Source organism: Euprymna scolopes, chromosome 6, assembly GCF_053919585.1.
Source record: "Euprymna scolopes isolate OS-2025 chromosome 6, ASM5391958v1, whole genome shotgun sequence".
Lineage (NCBI taxonomy): Eukaryota > Metazoa > Mollusca > Cephalopoda > Sepiida > Sepiolidae > Euprymna > Euprymna scolopes.
The window spans coordinates 161,724,091-161,736,946 of record NC_136487.1 but is presented as its reverse complement, the minus strand read 5'-3'; positions in this window follow the sequence as shown (position 1 = coordinate 161,736,946).

Below are 12,856 nucleotides of genomic sequence, written 5' to 3'. Positions count from 1 at the left end.
AAGGTGAGGAGCATTATAGTCATTCACATAAAGTACTATTTCGCTGTTTCACAGCTCATCATCATATATATATATATATATATATATATATATGTATGTATGCATGTATGTATATATGTATGTATGTATGTATGTATGTATGTATGTATGTATGTAGGCCTAAAACTTTCGACAGAGGCGACATATTTTCAAGATACCCATATTATTTTGAAGCCGACCCTTCGGACGACAAATATCGAAAAATTTCCAAAAACATTAATTCCTTCACCTGAGTACTTTTCTACAAGGAGTGGTCGCTTTTTTTCGCCGACATTTTCGAAAGTCATTCCCTGTTTTCGATTGACTGGCCTTAATTGAAACGTTCGCCACTTCTGGTTTGGCGATGGACACAACGGAAAAGACGTAACTTTTTAAAAAAATCCTTTTTCTCCTTCACGATACGGGTTCAAGCCTGCCTGCCTGCCTACTACAAATAATCTTCTTTGCTCAACACACATCTCCAAACACCCAGACAATGCCGGGAACCCAGGCTAGTATATATATATATATATATATATATATATATATATATATATATATATATATATATATATATATATATACTAGCAGAAAGATTCGATGTTGCCAAGGATTGAATGATGATCAAGGAATGTTTCACATACTCAAAGTTTTATTGTCAATGAAATCAGTAAAATCAATAAGAAACCTCTTATCACATAATCAAACAATTACATTGAGGTCGTGTCATGTACTACTACTAATAACTTAACTAAAGCACGAAGCTCTGGATTTTCAAGTCCTGGTACCTCTGCTGACAATTGCATCAGTTTGATGAACTGTTCTGATCTTATCCTGATTTCACAAGATTATGATCATGTGGCAGTGTGGTAACCATCTTTTTTGGAATTCAATAACATAAACATTTGCAAATAGAATTCCCAGTACATATTTGTCTTTAATGTCTTTCAAAAGTTCAACTAGATGTGCAGGATACACACGTGATATTAAGTCAGGTCGATTTTATGTAAGTTCTGATGACCCCAAGTTGTTTCTTTTTTAAGCACATCTTGGATTACACGTGTATGGGCGGAATAGATCTTGTTTTCCGTATTTACAGAAAACTGCTTTGAACTAATTGCTTTGTAATAATTACAGCATAGCATATAAGTAAATAATAATGTTTTCACCTGAAATGCGTCGGTTTAAAAAATCCATAATCAACAAAAGCATCCTATGATTTGACTTATTTTGACATAACTCTTTTGTAGGTAGTGATGTTATCACCTGAAATGTGTTAGAATTTTTACTAATTTCAACATGACATGTAAGTAGGCAATAATGTTTTCACCTGAAATGCGCAGATTTAAAAGATCCTTTATCAACAAAGCACTATATGATTTTACTTATTTCGACATGACACTTTAGTAGGTAATGTTTTCACCTGAAATGCGAGGGTTTAAAAGATCTTTAATCAGCAAAAGCACCTTATGATTGTAAATATTTCGACATGACACTTTAGTCGATAATAATGTTTTCACCTGAAATGCGTTGAAATTTGTACTAATTTCAACATGACATGTAAACATATTGCGACATCGAGTTGCAATATTTTTTCTAAGGGATGGTCACAAAGTACGTGTTCAATTTAGTAGAACGTTATAATTAAAAACTGATCCCCAAGGACAAAATTTATAAAAAATATGTTTTTTCAACATTTTTTTTTAAATCTGAAAGTTAAGTGTGTAATCGAGGAGGTTAATGTGTAAAAAAAAAGTAAAATTTAAAAAAAGTAAAATTAAAAAAAAAAAAAAATAGAATTTAGAGGTGGGGGGGGGGTCAATTTTCTAAACGTCCTCCCAATAAACAAATAATTTTAATTTTTAATTTTTATTCATCAGACTGGAGATTAGGTGGCAAAATACTCTCGATCCCTCTATCACATAAAAGGAACACAATTTTCTAATCACCGTTATGTTACTATACCAACAAGATATAAACAAAAATATCGGTATTTCAGAAGTTGACAGTTTTAAATAGGCACCGCCACAACTGGGGGGGGGCAGGTAAGTACTTTTTGACGGACCGTCTTTTTAAAAATCTACCAAAAATCAGGCAATTATCCGATCAATACGAAATTTTCAGCGATTATTAAGAGAAGAATGAACTTTATAACAATGTACTTATTTTTTATAAACGATATTTATATATATATTTTTTTGTGCTTACAAAACCCCCTTGTTTTGAGGGGGTTCCAAATATGCTTAAAATAATCATCTGAAACTGAACACAGCATAATGTGTTGTTGTAAGGGACAGAATTATAGATTAAAAAAAAATTGTTTGCATACCTTATTTTGATGTCTGAATATCAGAACTTCGATTGTGTTTAATTATCTCGCTTTTGAGTTTTGAAGTGTGAAATTCGGTGAATATGTTAAGTAAAATAATTAATTTAAGTTAAGCAAAACAGAAATTTTTTTTTAATATTTATACGAAAAAAGCCATTTTAAAATCTTTGATAAATAAATTAAAAATTTTTTTTAGCGAGCCGAATAATGCATGACCATTATTAAACAGGGTATGCTTTGAAGAATCGATACAAAAAAAATCGATAAATATTGTGCCCTTTGTGTTTAAAATAGCATCATTTTTTCGATCCCGTTTGAAAACGTTTGCCGCCTTTCGACTACGGTGGACCAAACGCGCTGAAATAATTTTGTTTTATTCTGCTTTAAATTGGCCCCCCATTTTGGGGAGCCTGTCCCCACACACATACACATTAAAAACCAAACTCATACAAATGGTCACCCATCTGGTACTGGCCAGCCTCAGCGTTAATAATACATTGAAATTTTCGTAACTGAAAAATAAGTTTTTTTTGCCTGTTTGATCTTCCATAGTTTGCTTTTTATCAAATGCAAACGTAAACATTGTCGATCTAGACTCTAGATCGACGCGAAATAACTGGTTGCCTATATGAATAAGTGGAATTATTTGAAATCCAGGCACTTATATTATAATATTTTTGCATATTCTCTAAGAAAATCATCCTAAATCTTAGTTAGACAACAAATAAATGAATTAATTATTTCAAAAACCATTTTTTAAAAAATATTTATGTACGTTTTTTGTGCAAGACAAAAAATGTCAATTGTTAACTTTTTGGGAAATTTTAACATTTAAAATTTAATTAAAAATAGTAGAAAAAGTTTTACATTATTCTGTTTTCTATATGATAAAATTAAGGGTTTTATCTTTCTGGAAAAAAAAAAGTTACTCAGAAATAATGGATTTTAATAAATGTAATTTCGTTTTAAAAAACAACAACAATTTGATTTTTCGCCATTTTTGGCGGTGCCTAGTTTTAAATAAACAGAACTTACAGCTTTTTTAAAAAAAAACAAAAAAAAAAACACTTTTTCTTTATTTTAAACAATATATACAGTGGCCATAGTTGTACACAAAATATGCGCGCTTGCGCGTACATCTATGGCCAACACTTTACACATAAGAAATTATGTTGCTTAATATCCGGAAAACTACTACATTTAAATGCGATATTCGTTTTCAGCATATCCAAAAACCTTTAAAAGTCGTTATTTTAAAGGAAAATGTTATGGCTGAAAGAAAGTTAAAATTTACCATAAACTTTAAAAAATTAAAACGATATTAACAGATTTTTTAAAAATAACTATCGTTCACGAATGTTTTTGATTATACTGGGAAAGATTTCCTCTTTTCTCTTCTTCGCCGCATGAATTTTACCATATGCATTTCAAAAGTTTCTGCTTCCAATTTTTCCCATTTGTTTTTTGTTTGTTTGTTTTTTACAATGGGACCATAAACCTTCTATGGTTTGCGTGTGTATCGAGAGGTCAATCGGGTCAATAATTTCATCATGTTGATATTTTCCAATAATCAAAGTGGTGCAGACGTTTACAGACTACCGACTCATCTGTCAACTCTAGTAATATTACACAGGTTCGAGCTACGTTTGACGGCTCCGAAAACATAGACCTCCTTCATGACTCGTCTTCTGGTATACTTCCACTTGAAAAAGTTACTCGAGGCGCTAACATAATGCAAATCTAAAGAAGAGAATACACGTGTATTATTAAATTTTAATTTAAATCATTTATAAAAACCTGTGAATCAATTTTCAATAAAAACAAGATTAATTATAGGTCATTAGAATAGTTCTATTTATATTGCTTAAGATAAAAAAGAACGTTTATATTGTTTATTTAAAATAATAAAAAAGTTCTATTAAATATAAAAAGAAAATTCTGTATATATTGTTTAACTTAAATGAAGTGTTTTTTAAATTTTTGTTAAAGTTCTGTTTATATTGTTTATTTTTGAAAAAGAATTTCTGACAGATATCATTGTTTATATATTATAAATTAGTTGTAAAAGCAACGTCTTTTTTACTTTAGTAATTAAGTAAAATATGGAATTTTTACGTAATTACATAATTCGAAATAAGAAAAAGATTTTAGTTTTAATTTAATTATTTTTAATTTATATCATTACGAGATAGAAGGAAACAAAACACAGTCCATACTATGAATAAAAAATATTAAGAAGACTTGAACATCTTTATTCACAAGATTTGTACATTTTTATTCACAATACTTGTACATTTTATTCACAAGACTTGCACATCTTTATTCAGAAGCCTTGAACATCTTTATTCACAAGATTTGTACATCTTTATTTAGAAGACTTGAACACCTTTGTTCAGAAGACTTGAACATCTTTATTCACAAGATTTTACATTTTCATTCAAAAGACTTTAACATTATTATTCACAAGAAAAGAACATCTTTATTCACAAGATTTGTACATCTTTATTCAGAAGACTTGAATATCTTTATTCACAAGATTTGTACATCTTTATTCAGAAGACTTGAATATCTTTATTCACAAGATTTGTACATCTATATAAACAAGACTTTACATTTTTATTCAGAAGACTTGAACATCTTTATTGATCGGACATGACCATCTTTATTCAGAGGACTTAAATATCTTTATTCAAAAGACTTGAAAATCTTTATTCACAACATTTTTACATCTTTATTCAGAAGACTTGAACACTTTTATTAAGACTTGAACATCTTTGCTCACAAGATTTGTACATCTTTATTCCCAAACTTATTCAGAAGATATAAACATCTTAATTCAGACGACTTGAACACCTTTATTCAGAAGACTTGAACATCTTTATTCAGAAGACTTGGACATCTTTATTCAGAAAACTTAAACATCTTTATTCAGAAGACTTGAACATCTTTATTCAGAAGACATGAAAATCTTTATTCAGAAGACTTGTACATCTTTATTCAGAAGACTTGAAAGTCTTTATTTAGAGACATGAACCCGTTTATTCACAAAACTTGAACATATTTATTCAGAAGACTTGAACATCTTTATTCAGAAGACTTAAACATCTTTATTCAGAAGACTTGTACATTTCTATTCAGAAGACTTGTACATCTTTATTCACAAGACATGAACATCTTTATTCAGAAGACTTGTACATCTTTACTCAGAAGACTTGAACATCTTTATTCAGAAGACTTGAAAATCTTTATTCAGAAGACTTGAACATCTTTATTCACAAGATTTGTACATTTTTATTCACAATACTTGTACATCTTATTCGGAAGACTTTGACATCTTTATTCAGAAGACTTGAACATCTTTATCCACAAGACTTGAACATCTTTATTCACAAGATTTGTACATCATTATTCAGCAGACTTGCACATCTTTATTCACAAGATTTGTACATCTTTATTCAGAAGACTTGAACGTCTTTACTCACAAGATTTGTACATCTTTATTCAGAGGACTTGAACATCTTTATTCAGAAGACTTGAACATCTTTATTCAGAAGAATTGAACATCTTTATTCACAAGATTTCTACATCTTTATTCAGAAGACTTGAACATCTTTATTCACAAGACTTGAAAATCTTTATTCAGAAGAATTGAACATCTTTATTCAGAAGACTTGAACATCTTTATTCACAAGACTTGAAAATCTTTATTCAGAAGAATTGAACATTTTTATTCAGAAGACTTGTACATCTTTATTCACAAGACTTGAAAATCTTTATTCAGAAGAATTGAACATCTTTATTCAGAAGACTTGAACATCTTTATTCACAAGACTTGAAAATCTTTATTCAGAAGAATTGAACATCTTTATTCAGAAGACTTGAACATCTTTATTCACAAGACTTGAAAATCTTTATTCAGAAGAATTGAACATCTTTATTCAGAAGACTTGAACATCTTTATTCACAAGACTTGAAAATCTTTATTCAGAAGAATTGAACATCTTTATTCAGAAGACTTGTACATCTTTATTCAGAAAACTTGAACATCTTTATTCAGAAGACTTGAACATCTGTATTGAGAAGACTTGAACATCTTTATTCAGAAGACTTAAACATCTTTTTTCACAAGACTTGAACATCGTTATTCTGAAGACTAGAATATCCTTATTCACAAGACTTGTACATCTTTATTCACAAGGTTTTACATCTTTATTAAGAAGACTTGTACATCTTTATTCAGAAAACTTGAACATCATTATTCTGAAGACTTGAACATCTTTATTCAGAAGATTTTAAAATCTTTATTCAGAAGACTTTAAAATCTTTATTATAAAGACTTGAACATCTTTATTCAGAAGACTTGAACATCTTTATTCAGAAGACTTGGACATCTTTACTCACAAGGTTTGTATATCCTTCTTCACAAGACTTTAAATCTTTATTCAGAAGACTTGTACAATATTTATTCACAAGATTCATAAATTTTTATTCAGAAGACTTGAACATCTTTATTCAGAAGACTTGAACATCTTTATTCAGAAGATTGGTACATCTTTATTCAGAAGACTTGTACATCTTTATTCACTAGATTTTACATTTTTATTCAGAAGACTTGAACATCTTAGATCACAAGACTTGTACATCTTTATTCACAAGATTTATACATCTTTATTCGGAAGACTTGTACATCTTTATTCACAGCATTTGAACATATTTATCAAGAAAACTTTAACATCTTTATTCAGAAGACTTGAAAATCTTTATTCAGAAGACTTGAACATCTTTATTCAGAAGACTTGAACATCTTAATTCAGAAGACTTTAACATCTTTATTCACGAGATTTGTACATCTTTATTCAGAAGACTTGAACATCTTGATTCAGAAGACTTGAACATCTTTATTCACAAGATTTGTACATCTATATTCACTATATTTTACATTTTAATTCAGAAGACTTGTACATCTTTATTCAGAAGACTTGTACATCTTTATACACAAGATTGTAACATCTTTATTCAGAAGACTTGCACATCTTAATTAAGAAGACTTGTACATATTTATTCAGAAGACTTGAACATCTTTATGCCCAAGACATGAACATCTTTATTCGCTAGCACTTGAACATCTTTATTCACAAGATTTGTACATCTTTATGCACAAGAAATGAACATCTTTTTTCACAAGACATGAACATCTTTATTCACAAGATTTGAACACCTTTATTCACAAGATTTGTACATCTTTATTCACAAGATTTGTATATCTTTATTCACAAGATTTATACATCTTTGGTGACAAGATTTGTACATCTTTATTCACAAGATGTGTACATCTTTATTCACAAGATTTGTACATCTTTATTCACAAGATTTGTACATCTTTATTCACAAGATTTGTACATCTTTATTCACAAGATTTGTACATCTTTATTCACAAGATTTGTACATTTTTATTCACAAGACTTGTACATCTTTATTCACAAGATTTGTACATCTTTATTCACAAGATTTATACATCTTTATTCAGAAGACTTGTACATCTTTATTCACAAGATTTGTACATCTTTATTCACAGGATTTGTACATCTTTATTTAGAGGACTTGAACATCTTTATTCACAAGAGGTGTGCATCTTTATTCACGAGATTTGTACATCTTTATTCACAAGACTTGTACATCTTTATTCACAAGATTTGTACATCTTTATTCACAAGATTTGTACATCTTTATTCACAAGATTTGTACATCTTTATTCACAGGATTTGTACATCTTTATTTAGAGGACTTGAACATCTTTATTCACAAGAGTTGTACATCTTTATTCACGAGATTTGTACATCTTTATTCACAGGATTTGTACATCTTTATTCACAAGATTTGTTCATCTTTATTCACAAGATTTATACATCTTTATTCAGAAGACTTGTACATCTTTATTCACAAGATTTGTACATCTTTATTCACAAGATTTGTACATCTTTATTCACAAGATTTGTACATCTTTATTCACAAGATTTGTACATCTTTATTCACAAGATTTGTACATCTTTATTCACAAGATTTGTACATCTTTATTCACAAGATTTGTACATCTTTATTCACAAGATTTGTACATCTTTATTCACAAGATTTGTACATCTTTATTCACAAGATTTGTATATCTTTATTCACAAGATTTGTACATCTTTATTCACAAGATTTGTACATCTTTATTCACAAGATTTGTTCATCTTTATTCACAAGATTTGTACATCTTTATTCAGAAGATTTGTTCATCTTTATTCACAGGATTTGTACATCTTTATTCACAAGATTTGTACATCTTTATTCACAAGATTTGTACATCTTTATTCACAAGATTTGTACATCTTTATTCACAAGATTTGTACATCTTTATTCACAAGATTTGTATATCTTTATTCACAAGATTTGTACATCTTTATTCACAAGACTTGTACATCTTTATTCACAAGATGTGTACATCTTTATTCACAAGATTTGTACATCTTTATTCACAAGATTTGTACATCTTTATTCACAAGATTTGTTCATCTTTATTCACAAGATTTGTACATCTTTATTCACAAGATTTGTACATCTTTATTCACAGGACTTTTACATCTTTATTCACAAGACTTGTATATATTTATTCACAGGACTTGTGTATTTTTATTCACAGGACTTGTATTGTGTAATTTTAAAACCATATGTAATTGAGTTCATGCACGCAATTAATTGCTGACTACCTTCCGTTATAATACTGGTCACCAACGACAGCAGAAACAAGTCTCATTAATGTAGCAATCTGTAAATACAGTCGTAGACAGACTTTCAGGGCAATGCAGTAATCGTGGCCTGTTGTGTGAATTATTCGTTTTTGCAGATCGATCAATTTTGGGCTCAATGTCAGCACGCAACGGGAGGTGTCGAACTGAATAGACGAAATCTCGTCGACGACTCGCCTCCCGCTCACTTTTAGTTGGTTTACGCCGTAAGCTAGCTCTATTTTTTTCTCTTTCTAGAAAACGAAGTTCGTTGAAAGTCTTGCTCGTTAAAAGCTGTATACATTGAATGTTTTTATCAGTCGGCTCGTTTTTCTGTTCAAATTAAAATTAACTTAAGGCCTGACGACCTTTGGTTTCTCTATGTTCCGTTTTCTATCATGTTGCAGTAAGGTTATAAGCATCATTTATTTTTACAAAGAAGTCATCACTTATCAAGGCCGGAAAGTCACTCGAGTATAAGTGTTAATGAGTGTACGGTTGTCACCGAGGCAACAGTGTAGTGATCGTTAGTGATGAAAATTAGGTAGAATATGAGCATTTTAAGGGACGGCTTAACAAGAACTGTTTATATTGGACTTGAATACAGTCATGTTTTAGCCAGCTAGAAAGCAGGCCAAGCGGAACAGAATTTCACAAGTGGGGAGTAGAGAGTGGAGAAAATTCAGTTTTATTTATAACATTATCACATGGTTTTAATAAGTAAAAATTATGTATTTTTAAATATAAAATAACTGCGGCAACTTTAGATATTCTTAATAAGAATATTACAGCATAAATGAAAAAATAACACGTATATTAAATGTATAAGCATGATGTGGTAGACACAATTATGTTTCATTATTATGTTCTGATATTTTTAAAGTCTTAAACCATATGCAGAACGTTAAATGGAAACTTTCTCTGTGTACTTCTGAACAGTATTAGAACAGGATCGGAAAGTGTGACTAATGGACCATTGCCAAAAAGGAAGAACACTCTGGCTTTTAAAAAATGCCTGGGATGCCCCGCCAGCATTCTTGGTAGAGGCATCTAATCCGATTAGCAATAATTGCAACAGAACGCCTCCGAGCACGTATGAAAATATCAAGAGCAGCAAAAGATGGATGGCAAACGATTGTATTAGCAGCAGGAGCAACGTTTGAACGCGTATGCCAATTAGGAAGCCTGCTTGGTTTTGTGTCTCGAGAAAAAATAAAAAGGATATCAAAGTCGACGCTGAAGGAGATAGACGTTTAAAGTGAAGGCGAGAATGGGCCGGCTGTGACCAGCGTGCGGCCAGAAGAAAGAGAAAAGCTGTCAGTCAGATGGACATGTGGTAGTGAGAAGAATTTTTGGTGGTGTCGAGAGGGGAGAGTAACGATAAGAAATGTTTTTTAAAAAAAAAAAAGAAAAAATACCGACCCGGATTTAATTAATTCATTTTTGTTTGTCTGTTCTTTTTGCAACCGCATCCACGTTGCATATTCTGGTATATATTCAAAGGAAGAAGGCAAAGTTTAGAATGTTGGACATCACATCACTGCATAGAACCAGAAACATGCCCCAATTAAGAGGAAAAAAAATTAAGAAATGGCTTATAAATCTGTCTGACTTGAAAAGTAAAGCTCCGGAATATACTAACCCGAATTATGATGACTTGTGATTAAAAAAAAAATTATGATGACTTGTGATTAAAAAAAAAATTATGATGACTTGTGATTAAAAAAAAATTATGATGACTTGTGATTAAAAAAAAAATTATGATGACTTGTGATTAAAAAAAAATCTTGTTGCATCTTGCGATACAATTTTTGCTAATGTGTATTTTTTTAAATTCTAAAAAAAAAAATATAAAAATTGACTCGAACCTTGTAAGCAAGGTTCAGAAATAAATTCAGAAATTGGAATGTTAGAATTTAGGTATTGTTTTGGAAATAAATATTTGTATGTAAAAAGAATTTAATTGTTCATTCTTTTATGAAAACTGAATTAAAACGGTCAGCTAGAAAAGAATGAACAATACAATTTAAAAATATATTGAAAAAATAGGTTAGGTTGAAAAATAGGTTAGTTCAGAATTCTTTGTTTGCAGAAGTGTGTTTGGAGAACATATGCTGAGCCACGTGAGTTGGTCACGTTTGAAACCACACATCTGACGTCATAGCAGAAAGGGAATTTCTCAATAATAGGAGCTAGGATTAGCAGATTAGGAGTCGACAGTCGGCAGTCGAACAGTTGAAGTAGAAAAACTGAGTCTGATAGTCAGAGAGAGAGAGAGAGAGAGAGCGAGAGAGAGAGAGAGAGAGAGAGAGAGAGAGAGAGTCAGGGATCTTTGGAAGTGAAGGAAAGAACATTTAACCATGTAGAAACGAATTTGAATTCCTGACGTCATCATCATTTCGACCGGTCAAATGAAATAAAGCACATCATCGATTTTTGTAACTGTTGTCTTCGTGTCGTCATTCAAGAATTGAAGGTAATGTGTTAATCATCTTATATGCATTTTGTATAACCCCCTTCCAAGTAATGTGTCCCCCTCCTCCATCATAAGTAATGACTCACCAGTCTGATGTGAAAAGAACTGATCACCCTCTCTCCTCGCTAGTATATGTTATAAGAATCCACACTAATATGTGTAAATGTCTTCTCTTTTTCTTCATCATCATCATCATCATCATCGTCATTCGTAATATGTATTACCCCAATATGGACCCCTCCATATAAATAAAATATTTTGCTTATCAGTCTGTCTATCAATATTTAACCGATAAACTCTTAAACTACTACTTAAACTACTGTCATATAACACTGAAATTAATAGGAAATAGAAATAATTAGTGCTGTGACAACAGAATATTCTTTTCATCATTTTGACTCTTAAGTATATATCCGACACCGTAAGACGCAGTCAATCAACCGAGAACCACATCAGTCTATATAAAAACATATAAGATATTAACGGATATATACTCTAGAGTCAAAACAATGAAAAGAATATGCTGTTGTCACAGTCCTAGTAATCATACACCAAAGATGGTTTATAACGAGTAAAGTCTTTGTTTGGATGGATAATTAACGCGTACAAAAGTCGGCAAGTTCAAATGAACATTTTTCATTTCATATTTGTATTAGTTTGCGCGGGCGTAAAACTAATCATAGCTAAAAGTGGTGTATTTTATTAACCTTCTTGTCTGTCTCTATGCTTAGCTGAAAGGTAGGGGACACGACTGGAGCTCTAAATGTTTTGGTTTCGATTTTAGCTGATGGCTTCCAAGTCATTTTTCTTAATCAAATCAGTACTATATATCCAGTACCATATGATATTGAATAGAAGATATGATCTGTAATAATAAATACGCATTAAAATATATTTAAGCGTATTTTATGACCGGGCATGTCCGGGCATGTCCGGGCGCCACCGCTAGTTTGTAAATATAAACCCCAACGGCGACTGCAGTCTTCAGAAGTGTGAAACATAAATGGCAGACAAACAAACAAATTAATTAGTTTATATATAGAGTTCCAAAATGTCTTTTCAAAAACTGTTCGTGTTGTGTTGACTTGAGAATTTATGACTACTATTATTTCAAAATAAATATAGCATCACAGAGTCAAAGATAAAAACTCTTCACAAACATTTAATGATGCATAACACGGTAGGCAATTGGGTATATTTAATGCTGACAAGAAAGTTCACGCTTGAAATGCAGAAACAGCTACCATGACTATATGAATGAATGTCAAC